This window comes from Nelusetta ayraudi, unplaced genomic scaffold (assembly GCF_046127955.1).
Source record: "Nelusetta ayraudi isolate G7.1 ecotype Tasmania unplaced genomic scaffold, CSIRO-AGI_Nayr_v1 ptg000002l, whole genome shotgun sequence".
Classification (NCBI taxonomy): Eukaryota; Metazoa; Chordata; class Actinopteri; order Tetraodontiformes; family Monacanthidae; genus Nelusetta; species Nelusetta ayraudi.
The window spans coordinates 7137501-7143180 of NW_027466052.1; the positions used below are offsets into that span (position 1 = coordinate 7137501).

The 5680-nt window shown below is 46.9% G+C and overlaps 1 long non-coding RNA gene across 2 annotated transcripts in view; it reads left to right on the forward strand.

The window, feature by feature from the left end:
* LOC142885081 (uncharacterized) overlaps positions 1–1518 on the forward strand; it is a 9868-nt gene extending 8350 nt beyond the window's left edge. For both annotated transcript variants that reach the window (XR_012926247.1, XR_012926245.1), the window contains exon 2: positions 1–1518. This exon is cut by the window's left edge and continues 4157 nt beyond it. This is a non-coding gene — a long non-coding RNA (uncharacterized LOC142885081).
* Positions 1519–5680: the final 4162 nt, after the last annotated feature.

The following is a 5680-nucleotide window of genomic DNA, read 5'->3' on the forward strand; positions in this document are numbered from 1 at the left end:
GTTCTGAGAAGGGATTTTAAAGCGTCTGCCTGCATATTTTGCAGCAGTTTTGCCTCACGCACCCACGCACTCGCACACAAACAATTTTCCCTGCGTTACCTGTTACAGAAGCCTTTGCTCCTTTGCCCCCCCTCCCCTCAGATGTTGGCAGGTATAAAATGAGTTTTTGGGGAAAGAGAGATAATGATTCTCCCCCATAATCACCAGAGGCCAGCTCTGGTTCTGGCAGGTGCTATCACAGTAGCGCCCCAGTGGTGCCTTCTCCCCTGAGATAAGGTCAGGGGGATGTCGGGAGGGAGGGAGGGAGGCTGGCTGCAAAGCGCAGAGCGGCGGCGGAGAGAAGAATCGGGTGGAGTGGGGGCAAAATGTGTGTTACAGGCGAGCGGCTAGCCCGGCCTTATCTCCCCCCGGCGGCTGCCGCTACCGGCTCCCAGATGCGGCGGGCTGGAGCAGCCGTGTCAAAGAGATCCCTCTATCAGCGACACACAGGCTCCCCTTGCCAAATACAAACCCAGCAGGAGGACACACCGGGACTTCATTAGCTCTTTAAAAGTCCCAACAGCGTGCAGGGGAGAAGCGAAATAATCTGCAACTTTGTTTGGCGCAGTTGTCCCAAGTCCGGAGGAAATAGAGCAATTGGTGATGTGGTGGTGGTGCATTGGATTCTGATTCTATGTTCTCAATTCCCTGTTAGGTTATTAATTACTATTTTACACAACAGTTAGTTCCAATCAAGCGTTGGGGTTGGCCGAGACAGTATAACAGTGCCACCAGATGCTGAATATTCAACAAAATTTGTTCAGATGTGAAATTAGTATGTAAGTATGTGAAGATGGCAGCAATGAGGACTAATGCCAATCATAAATCATCAGGACTCATGACTGGAAGTCATTCAACAATCCACAGGTGGAGAAGGAGGTGGAACACATATGTTTATTTATTTGTTGTTGTTGTTGTTGTTTTAAATATCAAATCCCAGAACTTTTTCTGTGATTTTAGACAAATCCACACTTCTCATTATTGCCAGCTTAATTGGTGAAGGTCAGACTCTTCCTGCTGATGACATTCAAGACAACACTCATTAAAGGCGTCACAATTTTCTGACGCACACCAAATGCAACAATGGCGGCCCACCGTGAATCCAAACTCGGAGGTCGTTGTCGTGTTTAGTTTAGACAAGATGCAACTTTTCACCTTGTCCGGCACAAGCCAAGCCTGAGAGAGTCGGCAGCTGGCTTCTCTGGCAGCTGCCGGCTGGTGAGAGCCCGTCATATGGTGAAAGGTCTCACTGACCCGGAGGACACCTGGCTGCCGCCGCTAACCGGCTGAACTTTCCAACCCCCGCAGTCGGAACTGAGAATGCTGAACCTGCAGAAACAGGCGCGGAATGATCCAGACGAGCCGCCCCATTTCCCTGATAAAATTGAGACTGTTGAAAAGAAAGGTTAATGGTTCTGTTTCTCATTGATGACAGGGAAATAAACCCAGAATTGAAGATTCTCAATAAAAACATTGGAAACAGTTTTGCTTCACGACGAACTCATTGAAAGCCCCAATGAAGTAAAGCTGTCAGTGGATGCAGGTGCAACAGGTTAACTTACTTTTATCGTCTAACATTAATAACATTGTAATGCACATCAGTCAGTCAGCAGATGGCTGATGCTGCCTTTAAAGCTTCAGCCCAAGCAAGAACAGGAGATATATAGGAAACGTGCCCATTGGCATGTCAGATATTTGTACTGTTTCCACCCAGCTAGCGCCATGTGTCCTTCAAGGACACTAGCAAAACACAAGTGGACTCGCGAGGGGGAAGAGAGAAAACACTTCATACAATGGGAATCTCCTCCTGCGTATCAAGTGAAAGACTCCTGGCAGACAAACAAGCCGGCGGAGGCTTGTTCACCTTCTCCCTCTGTGGTGGAGGTTTTGTTTTTTTTTTTTTGAATGCACACCTGTTTGGCATAGACGGCGGTAGCAAAAAAAAAAAAAAAAAAAAACCTCCAGATCTTAACAGAACTATATAAGTTAAACCGTCCCCATCTGTCACAGTGGCGCTCCGTGCAGATGCACACTGAGTGCCTCCTCTCCCTTATCCTGCGAGCAGCGTGCAGCAGACTTGGCGCTCGTTCAAGAACTGTCAAAGCACACCTGCTAAATTAGGCCCGCTCTCATACTCGCACAGACGCCCGGCGCAAGCTCGGGGACAAACAGTGCGTGTGCGCGCGCACGCGTTGCGTGTGGACACGGCGGCAGAGCGGCGCGTGCTGATGCACTCCCGGAGTGATGGGATTGTTGCCGTGTTGTAACAAAAAAAAAAGAAAAAAGAAAAATAGTGGCGTGGTCAGTTTTGCCGTGTCTATTTAGAACTCGCGCTGCTTATTTCAGTTACACGATTGAGTGGGCGGCTTTGTGAGGCACTGTGCAACAGGGCTGAGGCCGTAAACCTGAGGTTGGAATTGAAGTTGGGTTTGATGGGAATGTTGGAATTTTTGAGCTGTTAAAATAACTTTTACAGTTTGCAAAAAAAAGTTACTTTAAATTCGACTTTAGTGCTTATTTGGTGCGTCTTTGCGTTCTGTGTTCAGTAGGTGACAAAACAAAGCATTAAAAGAATAAGATTCCGGAAGGAGCAGATAAAAACTACAACTAAGCTCTGCATCTTCGTTAAAAGTGCGGCTACAACCACGGTGCAACAGTCGTGCAATGTGAAGGATTTTTTTTTTTGTTTCTCATATATACATGGACATTTTTTTTATTTTTACATCATCCTTTAAAAGTGGAACTTGATGACAAACTGATGACACGGGACATTCATTTGAAAATGCACTGCGTCACATCAGCCGCCTTTAATAATTCGATAAAATCGCCGTATGACAGCTTTATTACACCACCGTGAAATACGACCCGTGTTACTGCCCTAACCCGAACATGTGACCTGTTGAGGCCCGCCCGCTCTTGACCCCCGCCGTCCAAAAAACCAGCCTCGCCCTCCCCTCTGGCTCGTGGCATGCGCAGCGGCCGCCGCGCCGCTCTAAATAGGTGCCACTGTGAATTGGAGACAGATGGAAACGAAGGTTCCCCGCTGAGTGGTTCCCCTGCAGCTGTGCAGTGTTCCCGGTGCCAGCGAGTGATGACAGCTCAGCGAGGGGCCGCCCAGACGCACAAGAAGACAGCGCCATCTCCTCCACCCTCACCCTCACCTCGACACACACACGCACACACATTTGCACACTGTGCAAAGGTACAAATAGGACGGGTCTTAGCTCCAATAGCAGCCTGCAGGAATGTGAAAGGAGAGATTTGAGTGAGGAGGCAAGCAGTGGGTTGCTGCAAGACGTCGCATCTGCTGCTGGTCCAGGAGACCTGTGCATTAATCATTAACCCGCTGCCCTCAGCCACTCATAATTAAATGGAAAATAAGGTTTGGTGTACAGCTCAGTGTACCCAGGAGGTACACTGAACTGGGGAGAATGGTGCATTAGTCATCTTAGTTGTGATGTCCGTCATGTGACATACTTTTTTCCACAGTGAAATAGTTTTCTTGACTTCATAGGACTTCCAGTTGGTCCTCAGGATGCTAATTGTTGAACATTTTTGTCCATGATGGATGGATGGATGGATGAATGGATAGATGGATGGATGGATGGATGGATGGATGTCTCTCTATTAAACCCCTTAATGATGTGGAAACCAGTGCAGGCAGGATCCGTCTCTCACCTGTTGTCAGCAGGTGAAACAACAGATAGTGAGATAAGAAGTAGGTGCCTGAATAAACCCACCCACCCAGTTTCCACTCCTCAAATATTTCCTTAAAAAATTAAAAAATGAACAACGTTTCCTAGTGTGAGACTCAAACGTCTCATTATCTGTCTATGACAGTTGGCGGAGGTGGGGAGAGGGAGCGTGCAAGGTGCAGCCAGCCTGCCAATTAAAAATCTAATATTTTCTGTGGTGCCGACGTCAACGTCAGCAATCCAAGATGTCTCCAATTTGGTGGCAGTTTGTGCGGGAGGATTGGGACACGCGTGCTTGTGTGTGTGTGTGTGTGTGTGTGTGTGTGTGTGTGTGCGTGTGTGTGTGTTCACAGAAGAGAAAGGGAGAGAAGTAGGAGGAGAGAGAGAGTGAGAGGGAGGGCAGAGAGAGCAAACGAGAGAGCCTGGCTACAGAATTTACTTGTAGCTAATAGCTGCATTTATTTTTTCAAAATTGCGATTTCAATTGTATGGTGTGAAGCGAATTAGCCGTAATTTCTCGTAAAATCTCGTCTCGCGGGACATAATTCTTGTAAAATTGTATCCCACGAGAATTACGTTTGCGTTTGTTTACGTTTGTTCGCTGTCAAGAAGGATTGTTATATTTTTCTCTTTGATTTCTTGTGGAAAAATATTCTGTCTCCTCCTCCGTCCAAACATAATGCGCCATTTTCACTTGAAGTGAAGCAGCTAATTAGTCTGACTCACTGTGCATGGTCATGTATATTTCATGAGCAATGCCTTTTGTAAAGGTCACTGTAGATATTTTGAATAGATATATTGAAACACCTCTATTCATTACAGATCATTTATAGATGATGCGCACAGATTCCAACTTGCAAAAGAAAGAATAAATGACCGAAAGGCACATCAAGGAACGCTGTCATTCCTAGCGATGACACAGTAGAGAAGATGGTTAGTCAATGCCATCAGTGGTATCATCATATTGATTTTGTATGATAATTACAGCCACTGCTGCTGCTGCTGCTGTTATGGGACGTTTTTTTTTAAGTCCATCTGTGTCCACATTGGTGCCACTTTTGCACTGATGGAGAGAACGTGGGGGGATGGAGGACGGGGGGGTGGGCGGTTCGACTCAGTGAGTATCAGCGTGCTCCCGCTCATTAGAGCTGTGTTTTACACGTAGAAGGCAGTCCTGTGAGTACTTCAGTTTGATCTGCTTTGCATAAACCAATCCAATCTAAGCCCAGCTCGTGAGGAGGGAAAAAAAAAATCAATTAAATTCTCCGTAATTGGACTGACAGTGCACTCCAAAGCGGAGCAGCAATCAATATTAAAGATGAAAAATGAAGCCAAAGGGCATCTCACCCTCATTGATTTGCCGCGAGAGGAGGAGGAATCGAGGTATTACTGCCACGTAGGAATATGAGCTATCGAGCTCCATAATGTTGTTATTGTCTCAGCATCAAAATGGATGGGCTGGAAGTTGCGTGTAGGCTGACAGCGCCAATTAAGGCTCACTGATCTGTAAACAAACCGAGGTCAAATAGCATTCGCAAATACCGGCTCTGTTTTGTTTATTCTTCTGCGGAAGCCATATGGCGCGCGGGGGGATACACGTCAAGACGCGAGAGCGCAGCGACCGAGCCGCGCGGTCACATTTGAGGCGGGTGGGCTCGCATGCGTCGACACGACAATGTTCGGGCAGGAACAAAAGCGTCTGCCTTTTTTAATGCGTCCGTATGGTGTGTACGACTAAACATGTCTACCGTAAACAACAACTTTAGTGCTACAAGTTTCACCTTGGTTCTGCCTATGACTGGCAGAGAGACTGAAGGACTCTGAACCCAGGGTTGCGACTGAAGAAAAGCCTGCATAAGTTTCAAGTTTAAGCCTATGAACACCTTGCAAGTATCAGGTACCTAATGAAGTGGCTATTAAGAGTGTGTCCATTTATATCCAGTATG